The 19474-nt window shown below is 39.5% G+C and overlaps 1 protein-coding gene across 1 annotated transcript in view; it reads right to left on the bottom strand.

Annotated features, from left to right (window-relative positions):
• The window catches only part of LOC126418816 (uncharacterized), a 202241-nt gene that overhangs the window by 42839 nt on the left and 139928 nt on the right, over positions 1–19474 (bottom strand). The window lies entirely within an intron of this gene.

The raw sequence follows: 19474 nt of genomic DNA, 5'->3' as shown, positions 1-19474 counted from the left end.
AGAGGTTCCTCAAAGGAGCATTATTAGAAAATAATGGTTGCAATACAAGCTACAGATGGCCGGAAAATGAGAAGTAATGAGGAGATCTACAAAAATTTTGAGAAAATATCAGAAGTAATGGCTAAAAGAAGATTAATCTTTTTTTAGAGACCTCTACTGAATGAGTAGTTCTGGAAGAAGGAATCAATGATAGCATGGATTACAGAAATAAGAAAGAAACAACATCAAACAATCAGAAATAATAGAAAGAAACCTTTTTACAGATAAAATACTGAATTTAAAAGGATCATCACCTCTCCAAGATCAAAATTAATTTCATCCCTCTCAATAAGACTGTGAAAACCGGAAATAAATTTCATAAATATGATATTGCGAAGCTCAAAATCAATCAAAACGTATTGGAACAATGCCACCAGTAACTGACAGTTGAATCCCATAAATGGGCAGACATTGCCTCCATGATCCAACAAGCAGCTAATACTACAGTCCTGACAGCTAAAAAGAGGAATCATACATGGTGGAATGAGGTTTGTGGTGAGGTGGTGGCCCAAACAGCAAGTGCATGGAAATAGTGGAACCCTACCAGGAGACTTGCTTTTGATGTATTCCATGAAGTTCAAAAATATGCAGCCAGAACTCTACGAAGGGCTAAGAAACTGCATGAGAAACAGCAGTTAGAACAGATCGATCAGCGTTTCCAGAAAAAGAATGTCAGAGACTTCTATCAGACGTTCAAATCGAATTTGAAAGGATACCAAGTCCCTAGTTTTTGTTTTAGAGACGAAAATGGAAAGCTCAGTGTTGTGTACATAGTTCCGCGTATTCAGCGCGTACACAAATTTCCCACTAGAGTGTGCCCCGCTAAGCACAACAGCGCAGGCGCAACACTCGTCCATCTCCGCACTACGAGATGGCGCTGCCATAGAGACAGACCAAATTCTGCTTCCGCCGATCCACGTATTAATATGTAACGCAGCCAATGAGATTGCTGCTAACATAGAACACTTTCTCCTCGCGCATCACACTCGCGCAGTGATACATGAACGTGCAAGGTATTATAACGAGTGTAAAGACCTTCGATCAGTCAGTCTGCATTTGTTTGCACCACTCTGCATTAGTCTGTACCAGTCTGCATTAGTCTGTACCAGTCTGCACGAGTTCTACAATTGTCTGTGCCAGTCCATAGTCAAGATCCAGTCTGCGCCTAATAAGATTACCATATTCCTGTACATAGCCATGAAGATAAATGTATAGACACTTTTGTCAAGTATCCGAGATATATGTGAGAATAAGATTAATGTATCAATACCAAAGGAACTTCAGATTGTCAATTGTAAATAACATCCAGAACCAAGTTAAGTAATTTTTATATTTGTTATTATTTTAATAAATGTGTGGGAAAATTAAACGAGTTCTGTTTAAAGTTGGTCACCGTCAATCTGCTACTCTAAGCGTGCAAGTGGCATTTCTATCGTCTGACCTAATGGCAGAAGATAAACATGCCATGATAAGACCACGAGACATATTGCTGACACTCGCTTACTTCATTAGAGCAACAAGTCAAATAATCTAATGGTGTGTGTACTGAAGGTCTTACAGTATGCACACCACACTCGAAATGACCAACAAAGAGAACTGCAAGATAATGTCTCGTTACTTTGAAAACCTACTTAATTGTGATGAACTGAAAGAAAGATTCCCTGTATGTGCCCCAATCCACAAACTACCCCTCATCTCCATCTAGTAAAGAGGAGACCAAAGAGATCATCAACAACTTTAAGAATAATAAGACAGCTGGAGAGGATTCAATAGTGGTGGAACTACTGAAGCTGGCAAATAATGAAACTCTAGATATACTAGTCCAACTTTTTGAGGAGATCTGGAGAGCTGGGATGATACCAACTGAATGGCAATCAGCTTTAATCCATCGTATACACAAAAAAGGTGATAAATAGAATGTCAGTAACTATAAGGGTACCTCATTAGTATCTGTTCCATATAAGATTCTCTCCAAAGTGATACAGAATAGAATAGAAGATCATTGTAACCAACTGATTGGGGACTATCAAGCTGGTTTCCCAAAGGGCGATTCTTGCGCAGAACAGATCATTAACCTGAAGAACGTCATCAGGTACAAAAAAAATTGGAAAAATAACTATGTCATGTTTGTTGATTTTTAGAAAGTATATGACTCCATCGACTGACAGGCATTAATGAATATTTTGGAAAAGTTTGGGGTGGATAATACATCAAGAAAGCTGATCAAACAAACTCTTACTAACACAGTGTCAAAAATTAAATTTATGGGTGAGGTATCTGAACCCTTTACAATCAGAACAGACATAAGACGAGGAGATGGACTATCCCTCTCCTTTTCAATTGTGTCTTGGAGAAGGTCATTCAAGAGTGGAGAAAGTTATTAGCCCAAGGAGAAACAAATGAAGAGTGGTTCAGACTTGGTCCTAAGAACAAAGGGGTGTGCATTGACTGCTTAGATTTTGCGGCTGACATGGCCATTTTTGCTAACAACATAGAGTCAGCAGTCAACAAGATAAATAGGCTGTCAGAAATTGCTGAAAAAAGTTAGACTCCAGATCTCTATTCAAAAGACAAAATATATGACGAAGATCTGTGATGGGCCTGAATGGATGATAACCAACCTGGAAAAAATCGGATGAGTTAAGAATTTCAGGTATCTCGGTGAAGACATCCACCAGGAGAATGGATTAAAAGAAGAAGCAATTGTCGGGATGAGGAAGTTAGACCAAGCATACCGACTGACAAAGAATACTTATAACAAAAAGTCTATGAGTATATGGGCCAAGTTCCAACATTATAATACAGTTGTAAAACCTGAGGGCTTATAAGAATCCAAAACTTTTACGACGAATAGACAAGGTCAAGCTGAGCGGCTGGAAAAGCGTGAGTGTAGGATATTAAGGAAAATCCTAAGGTAATAGATGGGTTGATGGACAATGGCGAATGAGAGCAAATGAGGACTCGTGCAGCAAGACAGAACCTATCACAGCATCCATTACGAAGAAATGATTGTTGTTTTATGGTCATCTCATGAAAATGGACGGTGATCGACTAACAAAAAGAATATGGAGTTTCATCCTATCTAAGAAAACGAGGCTGAGATGGTTCAAAGAATGTGAAAAAGATCTTAAGCAGATTGGTATCTCAGAGAGAAATTCCTGAAAGGAACAAATTTAGAAGATTGGTGACCAACTGCCAAGGTTTTAACATGGCATCAACATCCGAAAGACAGTGAGGACCATTATCTGAAGAGCATAAAAAGGCACTTCTTGGAGGGGCTCAGAAGATACTGGCAGGAAGTCACAGCTGGAGCAAGAACAAGACCTGGACACTAGAGTGAAGTCGGTTGTTACCACGCAGTCCGTAGAGACTCACCTCGATAAAATAAATAAATAAATAAAAATAAAAGGCTTTCAATGCAGAAGAAATAGGGGATTGAGAACAACACGAATAGAATAAAGGGGGAAAAACATGAGGAGGAGATGGACGAGTACTGGAAAAACAGGAGACGACAAGGGAAGAAGAAGAAGTGAAGTTATTACATGACGAGAGATGGTGATTGGATTTGATTTGATTCAGTTTTCATTACATACACCAAAAAAATGAGATGATTCTCGAGGATGTGGAACATGTCAGAATGTATAACACAAAACATAAATAATATAATGAATACTACCCTGATCATTTGTCACGAGATTGTCAAAATAGGTGAATACAATACAATAAACTGGAAAAGCTAATATTTACAGAATTAATACGCTGTCAGAATGAAACATTGTTATGCACTATTAATAAATTTATCATACACAAAATACCTAATATTGACTGTTGCAACCAAGTGCTGTCAAAACTTAAATCTAACATATTTTTACTTAGGCTGGCCTAACAGTCTCTGTTAGGATATTCATCTATACAGTAGAAGGCATTGCCTATCAAAAAGTCATTCAAACTCTGTTTAAACTGTGCTTTATCTGAAACCAAGTTTTTAATGGTTGCTGGTAATTTATTGAAAATGTGTGTTCCTGAATATTGGACCCCCTTTTGGACCAACATAAGTGATTTTAGGTCTTTATGTAGATTTTTCTTATTCCTAGTATTGATAATATGTATTGAGCTATTTGTTGGAAATATAGATATATAACTTGCAACAAATTTCATTAAGGAGTAAGTATACTGAGAAGCAATGGTTGGAATTCAAAGTTCCTCGAATAGGTTCTACACGATGTTCTTCAAAGACTGGTCCCAGATACTCCATTGCACCATTCACCGAACCTGATAACCCCGAGCCGTCAGTAACAAAAATTAAGTCTTGCTTAAGAGATTTACAACACTACATGCACTTGTTACCAAAGTCTCATTTACTTTTAGAGCTATCTGTTCCACTTCCTTTTTGGCCCCACTTCTCTCTGTCTTCACTATATCCCATACAGTTCTTATTTTGTTGCCCGATACAATTATCTTTTTCTCTTAATAAAGCTACTTCGATTTCTGGATTACTTGATTCAATATTTTGCAGTATTCTTTGTAATGCATTACAATTCTAATATCAGAAATGTTCCTAGATAGTAGATACAGTCTCCTTTTTGCCCCACATGATATCTTTATTCCTTGTGTAATCCATGGTTTATCTTTTGACTTCTGTGTGATCTGAGTTACCTTTAGGGGAAAACAATTTTCAAAAGAGGAGGTAACTTTATTAATAAATGCTTTGTATTTTCCATTTGAGTCAGGTAAATATCTCTCCAGTTCATGTCTTTGAGCAATTTCCTGGATTCCTCAATTTCTGGCTTATTCATTATCCTCCTGTACTCAGATTTAATATTTTTTTATCCTGACAAGTTTCAACATTTAACACAAGATGCTGCATGTCGTGATCAGATAGTCCATTTACTATTGGTTTTGTGATATGATGTTTTTCCCCTAGATTTGTTCATAAAGATATTATCAATAGCAGTCTCAGAGCATTTACATATCCTAGCTGCAAAGTTCACAATAGGAACTAAATTGAATGATAGTGTTAAAAACACCAGCAACCACTATTTCCCCTTCTTTTGTTTTTTACACAAGCTATTCCTTTCGCTTTGTGAAATGAAGCACTGCCTAGTTCCAAAACACAGGACTACTATGACAAGGTGAAATGTTCTCAGAGTGCTACATGTATGATAGTAAATGTAATCAGCACTATAGTTGTTTGCTGAGTAGTTATGCTGTGTGTGTTTCATTCAATCAGATGAAATGGAATAAAATCATCAATTTATTTATTTGGGCTCTTTATCACCAAGATACATTCAATGTTGGTTGAGGTTTATCTTTTGAATTCACTGCAGTGTAGGTTGTCAAAATTTTATCAGTTGTCAAAGTACTTGTAACACAGTTTCCGAATTTACTGCCATCCAGGAAAGTATCGCACTCAAATTATTCTCAGAGACTGAGAGCTGGCTGAAACTGAGAGTAGAAAGATCTGACATATTTAGTGATTAATGGAATATATATCAGAAAGGCAGGTTAGACACTGTAGGAGAGGGAGTGTCCATTGTCTCTATTGAGGTCAAAGCTGATTGTGACAGTGAAGTTATCTGGTTGCGTATAACAAGTCTATGTGAAATCACGTTAATTAATGGATAATCAGCCACCCAGTTCTGCTATGACAGTTTTGAAGCCATTCACAGAAAGTCTACATACAGTAGCATGTAAATACCTAGATCATCTGCAATACTAGTTGTAGGTGAATTTAGCCTACTGAGTATAGATGGTAGCCTATGGCTTCATTGCAGAGGGTGCAGTCAATCTTGTGAAGCACCTTTGAATGTGGTTTTCGAAAATTGTCTTGAGCACCTAGTTTGGCACACCACATGCAATGGAAATATCTTAGACCTTGTAGTTACAAACAGGCCAGATATCATCAGTGACTTCAGCATAGAGATGGGGATTAATAATCATGATAACATCATAACAACTAAGGTTTCAAAAATTAATAAATCAGTCAAGAAGGCTAGGAAAATGTTCATGCCAGAAAGAGCAGATAAGCAGATGTTAGCATCTTACTTAGACAGAACTGACATCACTTAGTTCCATTAAGATGGATGTAGAGAGATTATGGTCAAAGCTTCAACAGATCGTGAATTGCACTCTCAACAAGTCTGTACCTAGTAAACAAATTAAGGATGCAAAAGAGCCACTGCGGTTTAACAATGAAATTTGGAAATTACTGAGGAAGGAAAAGCTACTGCACTCTTGGTTCAAAAGAGAATGCCAAATGGCAACAAGGAAAGGTTACTACCACTGCCATACCTCAGCAAAAGATCTGGCTGAGAAGCAGGGGAAATTATTGTCCTATGTAAAATCACTAAGTGAGTCAAAGGTTTCCATCAAGTCACTTGACCAGTCTGGTGTGGCAGTAGGAGATAAATGTTTTAAATTTTGCATTTAAGAAATCATTCATGCAAGAGAGTCATATAAACATACCGTCATTTGACAATAGCACAAAGACACCTAACAACAATCACCACAAGAGGCCAGCGCTAGCACAAGTTGTTCACATGATATTCATTGGACTGTTGCCTGTAAACCCGTGCCATGTCAGTGCTCTTGGAAGAGAGCTGTGGCAGTGACACGGCTCTGTTGTTGTTCCTGTGCAGTGATCTGCAAAGACGCGACAGTAAGAGACGGGGGGGTCGGGTCGAGATCCAAGCAGTGATTAAATACTTCATAAAGAAAGGTATGAAAGCGAAGGACATTCATGCCGATTTCCAGAATACACCAGGGGACTCTGCTCCTTTGTCTTCAACTGTTGCCAAGTGGATAAATGAATTTAAATTTGGTCAGGAGAGCTTAGATGATGAACATCCATGAATAGGTCAGCCAAGATGTGTCACTACTCTAGAAATCATTGCAAAAGTGCGCATAATGATCAAGGAGGATCACCAATTTAGAGTGCATGAAATTGCTCACGCTTGCCAGATGTCATCTGAAAGGTATTCACAAGATGGGTGCCGCGACTATTGACGCTGTGTCAAAAACGCATTAGAATGGACATATCACAACAATGTTTGGCCTGTTTTAGGAGAAACAAACAAGATCTTTTGTGCTGGTTTGTGACCACAAGGAAACTTTGGTTTACTACTATACCCCAGAGACAAAGCAACAATCAAGGCAGTGGAAACATGCTGAATCTCCGCCGCCAAACTCCTTCAGCGGGGAAGGACATGGCGACAGTGTTCTGGCATGCGCCACCAAATTCCTTCAGCGGGGAAGAGCATGGCATCAGTGTTCTGGGATGAGAAGGGGATTCTGTTTGTACATTATCTCCCCACTGGGCAAACAATTACTGGAGAATACTATGCTAACCTTCTGGACAAATTGCAACAAATGATATGCGAAAAAGGCCAGGTTTAATAAGGAAGAAAGTCATCTAGCATCAAGCAAATGCACGCTCGCATGCATGTACCATCGCCATGGTAAAATTACACAAACTAAGGTATGAATTGTTGCCACACGTGCCTCTTCCCTAAACTGAAAATTTTTCTTTGTGGATGAAGATTCACTTAAATGAAGAATTGATAGCCTGAGTTGACAACTATTTTATAGGCCTGGAGGAAAATCATTGTCGAGATGGGATCAAGGTATTGGAACAGTGTTGGACCAAGTGAATTAATCTACAAGCAGGGTACACTGAAAAACAAAAAAGTTTCAGTGACATAAGTACTTTTTTTCTATTCTGTTTCAAGAACTTTTCAAACCACCCTCATAAGCATCCCTGACGCCTGAAATAATTAAAAACAAATAAGTCGCCAGTTGCAGATGGAATCTCAATTTGGTTTTACAAAGAGTGCTATATGGCACTGGACCCTTACTTAGCTTGTATTTATTGTGAATCTCTCACCCAGAAGAAAGACCTAAGCAACTGGGGAAAAAAATACAGAGGCGTCTCCTGTATATACGAAGGGCGAAAGAACAGACCCGCGAAATTACAGACCAATACCTGTAACATCAGTTTGCTGCAGAATTCTTGAACATATTCTGGGTTTGAATCTAATCAGTTTCATAGAGACCAATAAGTTTATGTCCACAAATCAGTACAAAGCATCGCTCATGGGCAACTCAGCATGCCCTTTTGTCATACAACGTCTGTTCAAAAAATTCCAGAACTTTGTCCACAAAATTTTCTATGCTTATCTTTTAATTACTATGGATTGTCTCCTTCGAAATACTCTCCTCCACAATTGATACACTGCTCCCAATATCATTTCCACTTCCAGGAGCAGTCTTGACACACCTCTTGCTGGGTCGCATAAAGTGCTGTCTGCGAATTTTCTTTTATCTCATCTACCATTGCAAAACTTCATCCTTTTCAACTTTGGAAATAAAAAGAAGTCTGCAGGGGTCATACTATTCTCGCAAGGAACATCTCATTCTCATTTGTGAGATCCAAAAAGTTTTTTTGGTCTTGACTCATGAGCCGTGGAATGAACTTGGCGGCAACACAATGCATTCCAAGATGCTGTGTCATTTCATAACATGATCCAATTGAAATGTTACATTCTTCTACAATCTCTCAGACAGTGAATCTTCGACTGCCACACACAATTTCTTTGACGTTCCTGTCACAAGTGTCATCAGGGGACATCTAAGAGAGTCCTGAACAAGGAACATTTTTGACTTTTGTAAAGCCATTTTAAAACGTGTGAATAATACATAACACTAAGTATGGCTTAAGCACTCATCGCTATAGGCTCCCTGCATCATTTGGTGTGTCTGTGTAAAGGTTTTCTTGAGCTTCACGCAAAATTTAATGCAGATGCCTTACTCCTCTAACTTTGTCATCACAAAATTCACAAACCCAGATTCCATATTTCTTGATTTCCGAGAAGCATTTGACATAGTGCCTCACTGCAGACTTTTAACAAAGGTACAAGCACATGGAATAGGTTCCCAGACATGTGAGTGGCTCAAGGACTTCTGAAGTAATAGAACCCACTACATTATCCTGACGGTGAGTGTCCATCAGTGACTAGGGTATCATTAGGATCATTCTAGGGATGTGTGATAGGAGCGCTATTACTCATATTTTCTATGTGCATAACTGATCTGATGGACAAAGTGGACAGTAATCTGTGGTTGTTGCTGATGATGTTGTGGTGTATGGAAGGTGTCATCGTTGAGTGATTTAGGAGGATAAAAGATGACTTGGGCAAAGTTCCCAGTTGGTGTGATAAATGACAGCTAACCCTAAATGTAGAAAAATATAAGTTACTGCAGATGAGTTGGAAAAACTAATCCATAATGCCAGAATCCAGCATTAGTAGTGTCATGAAAGAAGTCACATTGTTTCAATATCTGGACATAACGTTGCAATGTGATATGAAATGTAACAAACTTGTGAGGGTCATGGTAGGGAGGGCGAATAATCATCTTTCATTTGTTGGGTGGATTTTACTACAGTGTGGCTCAGCTGTGATGGACATCACATATAGGATGCTAGTGTCTGGGATCCGCAAGGGGTCGAATTAAAGCAGACATTGAGGTAATTCAGAGGCAGGATACTAGATTTGTTAACAGTAGGTTGAAACAACAACATACAAGTATTATGGAGATGTTTCTGGAACTAAAATGGGAATCCCTGGAGGGATTTTGAGGAACACTGTGCTGACTGCAGAACAATTCTGTTTGCACCAACATACATTATGTGTAAGGACCACGAAGATAAGAGACGACAAATTAGGACTCATAGAGAGGTATATAGACATTCACTTTTTCCTCACTCGATTGGCAGATGGAATGGGAAAGGAACTGACTACAGTTGAAATAAAATTACTTGATAGTTGGCACTTCAAACGCCAATAAGAGTAGTCAGCGTCACACTTGAACTGTCTGCTGTTGCCAAACTCCACCAGAATTGGCCAGTCACTTCCAATTCCTGGTTCAGCATTCTTTCTTGATGTATTTCTATCCCGAATTACGAGCCCGACACTTTTATTATGTATTTCATGACACGCGATAGCTACACCAAAAACAACACACATTAACAATGCTAATGAAAGACACTCATTTCATTCATAGCACTAACCAAACACTACCGAATAACTCAGCACAAGGTGTAATTCAGTATCATACATATAGTTATCATATTCACAGAGATCATCTTACATTAGATAAGCTTTTCACTACACTGTGTGAAACTGAAATTTTTAAGGTTGCAATTCATAGTTGCAACTGGGTCACTACATTCACATATATAAATACTTCATGCAGTGCTGTGGCATAGCACAATGGTTGGCAGATTAATCTAATGTGTAACATGTCGTAGGTTTGAATCTCATCAATGTAGCAAAATTTTTATTTCTAAATCCAACCAAAAGAGTGTGATTATTATTTTCATTCAATTAATTGGTTTAAATGTATTTTTTTATTTTTAATACTTTGCTGCATCATTTTTCATCATTGTTTTGACTGTTCTATTTGGTCTTATTTTTCTTCCTGTCATTATTTCTTCATTTGGAATCTGCCTCAGTCATCTATAATCCACGAACAAGTGCCCACATGGACTGTTCACTGTTTTCTAACATGGCAGCATGTGCAGCTAGAATAAGGATAGTTACAGATAACAAATCACATGGAGAAATTTCAATTTGCTTTCAGCCCTGAAATTGAGTTTTTGTTGTCTTGAGTTTACCCTTAAGCGTTAGCTTTAATCGCCATGAACAAAGCGATCATGATATTAGTACTGCTGCAGACTGTTGACCACAATTTTCTCGGCTGGGTTAGGACACAAGTTTACAGTCAGGGATACAAAACGGGTCGTCTGCCCCAGTTCAGTCACTGATCACATTAAATCAATAGTCGACAGAGTATCCAACATTTCTGACATACCTTGCACCAGCCACTAGAAAAATTGCTCTGTGTTAAACGTTTAACATAATTTGTGAAGTGAGCCGCTTGTTTGTTCTCACCTGTAACCAAACGGTTGCTGGTAGCCAATGTGGCAACATTGTTGCAGCAAGTGATTGATGTCAACTATCAAGTAATTTTATTCAGACTATTGTAGTGAGACAGTGTACCTTCTGCCATGCACCATATGGTGGCTAGTGGAGTATGTATGTAGATGTGGAATCAGTCTTTCCTTCTCATCCCATCTGGAAAGTTCTTCCTGATCTGCAGTTCTGGGTAACTTTCTCAAAATCTACCCTTTTTCCTAGACCTATCCTTCACCCCTCTTCCTTCCACTTCAACCCTTCTGCCTGAAGAATGAGCTACTGGCTCTGAAAGCTTGCCTAATTATAATCTTCTTTTATGTGTGTGTTCTGCCGCCACTTAGCGAGTCGATTGTTTATCTATCCAATTCAATTATCATGTAATCAAAAGCTGCATTTAACACACCAAGTCTCTTTTACCAATCACTTTTAATATGTCCTACAGAATGTACTGTCTATCCTGTCCTTTTTTGAGATTACTGTTTTGTTGTACTTTTCTACAGGCATCATCTTACTTATTAGGAGTCAGTTCCTTCATGTTGTTGTTGTTGTGGTCTTCAGTCCTGAGACTGGTTTGATGCAGCTCTCCATGCTACTCTATCCTGTGTAAGCTTCTTCATCTCCCAGTACCTACTGCAACCTACATCCTTCTGAATCTGCTTAGTGTATTCATCTCTTGGTCTCCCTCTACGATTTTTACCCTCCACGCTGCCCTCCAATGCTAAATTTGTGATCCCTTGATGCCTCAAAACATGTCCTACCAACCGATCTCTTCTTCTAGTCAAGTTGTAGAGCTGCATGTACTCGGGAAAAATTACGGCTGTAGTTTCCCCTTGCTTTCAGCCGTTCGCAGTACCAGCACAGCAAGGCCGTTTTGGTTAATGTTACAAGGCCAGATCAGTCAATCATCCAGACTGTTGCCCCTGCAACTACTGAAAAGGCTGCTGCCCCTCTTCAGGAACCACATGTTTGTCTGGCCTCTCAACAGATACCCCTCCGTTGTGGTTGGACCTACGGTATGGCCATCTGTATCGCTGAGGCACGCAAGCCTCCCCACCAATGGCAAGGTCCATGGTTCATGGGGGGAGTTCCTTCATAGTCAACAGTTAAGGAATGGGTGGCTGAATTCATATGTAGCATATGTCTCTGTAAGATGACTCATGAACAACTTCCTAGAATTACAATCAAATATGAAAATGCTGAGAAAGAACACAGTGTGATATTGCAAGGTCAGTAATTAAAAAGATGTGCAAAACAGTTGATGCCGTGGCCGTACCAGAAAGTGAGTGGCATGTCTGTTGAAGCCTGACTACAACCTAATGTGAAAAACAATTTGGGACAATCTGACACACAACTGATTCTATGCACCAATCTGTTCCCTTGGATGAGAGATGACCGAAATGAAACAGCAGTTGCACAAAAATAGCCAAGGTGACTTCATCGGAGAGAAAGAGTGGTCATTGTTTTCTAGGATGCAAAAGGGATTTGTATTTTAGATTAGCTTGCAAGACTGAAACAATACCTCACAAATACTATGCAAGTATTCTGACTCAACTGGATGAAAAAATATGGAGCCAAGACCCAGGGGGAAAAAAAAAGTTTATCGTCAGTGAAATGCATATGGTCACAAAGGCACTTTCACAATAGGAAAACTGGGAGTTTCAAGTGTGAAGTCTTCAAATATCTATTCCATTCTCCAATTTTTTCACATTCTGACTTTAGCTTCTTCTTCTTTTCTTTTTGTATGAATGATTCGCTTAAGACTACATGCGTCACAGCTCAAAACCGTTTTGTGAGTCAACAACTGGATATGTTTTCACTGCTCTGTCTCTTGTAACTCCGTTGGACATGGAGGTAGCAAATGAGGATGTAGGATGTCCATGACATACTGCTGTGCTGTCAGAGTGACCTGAAGTCATATCCGATGCTGCCCCACACGCCCTCTCCCTATGTCGTTGTCATACTCACTGACAACTGTCATCGCGGGTCTTGCAGAATGTGACTCACTGCTGATCACATGACAGGTGCAGGTGTGAAAGTGTTACTATGTGCTCGGTGTACATTACAGCAATTCTCCCATGGGCTCGTCAGACACGGTAAACTGGAAGCTTCCTGACAAGCACACCGCCCTTACGTTCCCAAGCAGTCCAACATGGGGCCACTACCACATCTGAATGTCTCACAAATCTGCATATTGCATAATTCAATCAGCCTGGCAAATGGAGACACACAACTAGGCCCCTTCGAATTTTGTTACGTGCTGGTAATGCTGACTCACAGAAGTACAGGGCATCTGTGTCCTTCACAGGGATCACTCAACATCTTACACTCTTCACATCTCTTATAGCTCCTACCATTCTTGGTAACAATCCGAGACACAAACAAAGCTAATGCAATCCGGTGGCCTTTGTATCCATTTCAGAGAGTTGCGACTCTCATAATTTACCACTGGTATGCACACTCGAGAAACTACGTTGCTTCAGGGAGCTTCCTTTTTTTTTCTTCAAGCAGTTTAGTTCTTTGAATCCATTTTTCTTGTAGCTCAGAATAATTATTTTATTGTGTAGCAAACTTACAGACTAGCATTCTGGTCTGAGCTGTCGGAGTTGGCGGTCATGTGTGTGTGAGGTGTGCTTGCTTGTGTGAATGAATGGTGTGTATTTCTATTTCTTTTTCTGATGAAGGTTGTGACCAAAAGCTTATGTGTAAGTGTCTTAACTGTGCCTGTCTGCATTTTAACGTGCCATCTTTATGGTAATTAGCACTCTATCTTTTCCTACACTGCTGATATTCCAACCTGGAGTTTCCATTGTTTGAACTTACGGTCTACTGTTTTATGTTGCAGTGCACTTCTACAAGTGTAATACACAAATGTTGCCTTAGGAAAGAGTCACAATAACATCCATGTCTACCGTTTGCTATTTTTTATGAAATAGCATGTCACACTCGAAATTTAACTTAGCCAATGAAATAAGTTTGAAGATTTATTGTGTGTAAAAGACACGAGGGCCCACTGTGTGGGAAATGTGGGAAGTTCTGTGCAGAGACGGAGTTACCCACAGACGTGGTAAGTCTGGGGAGCTATACGGGTGTCAAAACATCGCCACCTGCTGGGATGAGGGGCCACTTACTCTGTGGTGGCGCTGTGCCAGCAACGAGCTCGACCCATTGATTAGCACCACAGATGACAATGAGCAACCAGCTGCTTCTCTGTGCAGAGATATAAAATTTATCGATTTTGGACATCGGGTGACAATCTGTCACATGGAGAACAATGTTTACTCTGGCAATTTTAACACTAATCTAGTGTTCTGCAACATATTAATGTGAAATGTTGTCTGTGATGTTGAAGAGTGTAAGTTAAACTGATATCTGAGAATTTGTTGTTTTTGTGGCATTATCTGGAAAATGACCTCTCTTGCAGCTCCAACCATAAATGTCAAGTGAAGAAGAGTAATTAGCACAGCACACTGGAACTGAGTAGGGATACGGTTTACTGCACGGCCACTAAATTAGCATATCATGAGTACACCAGAAGAGACGCTGTACACACTTGCATATACTACATACACAAGTACAAGCATCGATCAAGCTACTGCGAAACTGCACTTTGTGTGACTCATCACTACATCAGAATACTGTAAATGTGGTGATTCCAATTTCTTAAGGTCTCTTCCTGTTTGTTTTCATCAGTAGGATCTTATTTTTCAAGTATGTGGGAATCCAATGAGCTGCCTGTTTGGATACATTCTTTCTGTATGTCCCACAAGTTGGATTCCTTGGAGACACATTGTAACAAGAGCTTTTAGGAATTTGCCTGGAGATTTCACACTGGGTTCAGTGTGATGTATCCCATCCTTTATTCTTGGACCTAAGGTTTTTACTACAATTTTACATTCTTCTAATTCAGTTTGCTGTTTTCATGTCTTGTGTTGGACAAAGAGTCTCTCCCATGCATAAAGAAATACTAATTTGATCACTGTTGTACAATGTTAGATTTTAGAGTTCCAGGAAAAATACTTTTAGTTAACTGAGAGACAGTTTGTACTTTCTGAAGTCTGGATTCTATGGCCTTCTTTTCATTATGATGTTCAGTGGTCTTTTTCACCAAATTATTTAAACTATTTAAGACCGAATACTATGTCATTGCCTATATAAGTTCACCCAGTGCCATTTTGGTATCAGTCAATAATTTTTTCTCCAGGTGAAATTAGTAGTCCAATTTTCCTAGCTTGCTCCCTTAATATTTCAAATTGCTTTAGCACATCAGTGATGTTTTTGTCAATTAGTATTATGTCATCGGTATAGGTTACACAATATAATTCTATCTTTAAGTTTACGTTCTAGTCAGTGTAATAGTGCACCTGCTCTTCTCCATTATCTTACAAATTTTCTTAGGGGCATAGTTGAATAGCAATGTGATATGCCATCCCATTTTCTTGTTCTTATGTCTGTCTTAAATTACACTGCTTGAAAAAAAGTGAGACACTCAGAAGGTGGGGAGAAAACAAATTGAAACGTAGCTAATTTAGAGGGTATGTGATGTTATTTCAGTGATAACAAAACAGAGTCAAATCTACACAGAACTTATCAGTTTGAGCCCACTTATCAATACAGCAATGCACCCTGTCTGGCCTGGACAGTGCGTGAGGATGTCGTAAAGCTGCTGCATACCCTCCTGAGAAAGGTGATCCACAACTGTTGTAACTGGACATTGCAATCATGGATACAGGCAGTGGGATGGAGTTGACGTCCATGTTAGTCCCATAATGTTCTATCGGGGACAGATATGGGGATTTTGCTGGCCACAGGAGTATATCAACATCACACAGACAATTTAAAGAGACACATACTACATGTGGACAAGCAGTGGCCTGTTGAAAAATAGCACCACAATACTATTACACACTGTTGTACCATTAGAGTTCCCTCGGCCATTACAAGCCATGACCTGAAGTCATACCCAATGGCTCCCCACACCATGGGACTCCTTTGTGACCCCCCCCCCCCCAAAAAAGTGGAAGAATGGGACCTCTCCCCATCTCCCCGGGTCACTGTCAAACTTCTCCACGATAGTCATTTGGAGCAGTGCAGGACTGGGACTCATCAGTGAACATAATGTGACGCCATTCATTAGCAGTCCGTACTTCTTGATCATGGCACCACTTCACATGCAGTCATTTGCTTGGGTGTTAATGGCAGCCTATGCACAGGACGGCAATTCCATAGTCTGGCTGCTCCTAGCTGTATGACACAGCATGTTGCAAGGAGTCTATTACAGTGAACTCCTGTTTATCCGAAATGATCAGGACGGTGGCTGGTTCCGATAACGAAAATTCCAGATAAATCAAAGTCTCCCTGTTTTCACATGCGAACACTCCAAATTGCGTCAATATTGCAAAATACGATCGTAAAACGTGCATAGGGTATGTAAAACGTTACTGATATGGTTGCAAATAACCCTGCACTTTTTTACTGAAAAAATTGTGTTGACATGTTAAAAAGGCACCAAACTATGACTGAAAACTCAAAGTTTTTAAATGCTGTATAACAAAGCTCGTTTATTTTGCATTCTTACAGAAAAAAATCTCCCTTATTTGGCAGCAGGAAAAAACAGGAGTTTTAATTTTATTACCTACTCTTTTGAATAAAAATAAACTACTGAACAAAATTATGAAACAAATCTAGAGATTACTCAAAGGAACGAAAAGTCTGTCCAGAGGAACTTTCAAGAAAAGTAAAAAAAAAAAAAAAAACTTTTTAAGTTATGGACATAGAAGTTCTAGGATGCTTCATTAGAGTTTATTTTTTGGTAACGAAGTCACGAATGTCTTTTTTTCTTTTGTTTTTTTGCTTGAGAAACTATTGCTGCAACAATACATCTCCAACGTTGAAATCAAACTATTTCAGGATAAATCGTCTCCTCCTGTTGGCTGATGTACTCCAGGGCAGTTTGGATCACTTCATAACAGAATGTGTGAGGAATATTTTTCTCTGATTCATCATCAGAAACATAGTCTTCTAACGCTTTATGATCGGTCACAATTTGGACGATTTCATCCTCAGTCACATGAAAAAATGCCATTTTCTATCCACTCTTCAATGTCTTCGAAGTGTGTGTCTTTACAACCAGCTTCTCCCGTAAATTCACCAAAATTATGTCAGCTTGAGTTTCGGTGTTGCCTCCTCCTTCTCACCACTTAGGTTGCCTTACGATCTAAGAGTTTTTTCCAAGACCTAACAAGAGGAACTGCAGGAATTAGATTCCAAGCTTCAGCAATCAATGAATGACACTTAAAACATCGATTTTTTTAAGAGCTTCCACAAAATCATCTGCAGCATCAATCACATCTATTAAGTATTCCAGCATCTTGTGTCTGTAATGTTTTTCCATCGCCTCAAGAATACCTTGGTCCATCGGTTGACATAGAGATGTGACATTTTGTGGGAGAAATACAACTTTGATATCCCCATCTTGCAGATCACCTGGGTGAGAAGGAGCATTGTCCACCAGAAGTAGTGCTTTTCAAGGAAGTCCTTTTCCTTCCATGTAATTTACTACACCTGGAACAAACTCTGCCTGGAACCACTCTCTGAAGATGGCACTGTTCATACATGCCATAAGACTGATTCGTGTACCTCAGTGGCAAAGCTGGTTGGTTGGTGTCTAAATGCTCTTGGTGTTTTGGATTTGCCAATTAAAGTAAGACACAGTTTATGATTGTCAGTGGCATTACTGCAAGCAAGGACAGTAAATCTTTCTTTGATTTTTTTGTATCCGGAAGCCATTTCTTCTTCTTTAGAGGCAAGGGTTTTCGTTGGCAGCATTTTGTAATTCAACCCAGTTTCATCACATTTGTAAAGTTGATTGCCAGTATAACCTCCTTTGTCAATGATTGTGTGCAGTTTCTTCTTAAAATCAGCATAGCAGCTTCATCCCCAGATAATGATTTGGCACTGATGGCAATTTCATGGATGCCATGCTGCTTCTTGAAACGATCCTGCCGGCCATTACTTCCGAGGAATTCTTGCTTCTTTCCTTCTATCAGCTCATTAGCTCATTTTGACAAATTAGAGGACCTGAAACTGACACACCTTTGGCTCTTATTTATTCGTGCCACAAAAATAATGCCTCTTCTAACTGAGGATGTGCACCTTTTCTCATTGTTTTTCAAGATTTCACTGCACTGCCCAATGCTTGGATGGAACAAAATTTTTCAATTCCTGATCGATTTGTCTTCCGATCAGTAATTGTACTCCTACTCTGCAGCAACTTTTGTGGGTGGCTCACCAGCATCAATTCTCTGCAAAGTGTGAAGCTCTTTTTCCAACAAGATCACATTCATTTTATGTTTCGTGCCCGTAGTCACATTCAGTGTTCTTTTTACAGACACTCGACTGAGTCCTTTATGGTTTTTGGCCCCTTTTATCTCTGGACACTTTAAGGCACATAGTGGGAGCACAAAACCTCAAATCAGAAACACACAGATGCACAACTTGACAACACTCGAGATGCACTAGACAAACTTTTGATTTTTGAAACCAGGCTGTGGCAGCCATCAAATGAAAGCATTCGATACATCTATGCCATTTTCTCTGTTCTACCCAAGCCCACGTGGCAACACAACAGGGTGTTGTACATTCACTGTTAAACACTCAGCTTTGATGTACCGACAACAAGTGGAAAGTGTTAGGCGGCGCACTCTAATTGTCGGTTTCGACAGGGCTACGTTGTGCTGCATAGAACAATACTGTATGTACTGTACTTCCAAGGAGTTCCAATAGATGGCAGTGGCATGAAACCATGCAATATGAATAAGAAACACACTAGAGCTTCAACCAACACATGCACGAATTGACGATACTTGGACTTTTGACACGCACCAGTGCACTGATTAGCAGTGGATTGCCAAAAAACACCAGCAAATGCTTGGCTCCAGGTGCACGCAAATTGAAACTTGTCAAGTGTCAATCTAGCTAGCCAAAAGTGTAGCTGCACGAGAGTTTACTGTACTTGTTCTCAGATGGCAGTCACAGACGTGAACAGGTTACAATGTACTCAGTACACTACACAGTGATGCTCCCTTGTAGTGGTCTGATGTAGTCAACTGGAACATTGATGATGAGTATGCCCTTACTTTCCAACATCAGGCCACTGTCAGATCCAAATACTCCAAAAATACAGATGTTGCAAGGTTTAATCAGGCGACCAAATGGACATCCACAATGGGGTTTCTTTCAAACTCTCATCAGATAATGCTGTCTCACACCAATATGCAGCACCTTCATATCCTCCAGAGTGATGATTCAACATCTGACGCTATTCACATCCCTTATATACCACATGATGCTTGCTAAACAGCAATAAAAACAAAGAACACTAATGAATAATGAAGGAAAAGACGGACTGTTACTTACCATAAAGAAGATACCTTAGGCTGCAGATGGGAAGAATTAAAAGACAC

The sequence above is a fragment of the Schistocerca serialis genome, chromosome 9 (assembly GCF_023864345.2).
Source record: "Schistocerca serialis cubense isolate TAMUIC-IGC-003099 chromosome 9, iqSchSeri2.2, whole genome shotgun sequence".
In the NCBI taxonomy this organism is placed as follows: domain Eukaryota; kingdom Metazoa; phylum Arthropoda; class Insecta; order Orthoptera; family Acrididae; genus Schistocerca; species Schistocerca serialis.
The sequence above is the reverse complement of the archived record's forward strand: the minus strand, read 5'-3'. Positions and strand labels throughout refer to the sequence as shown.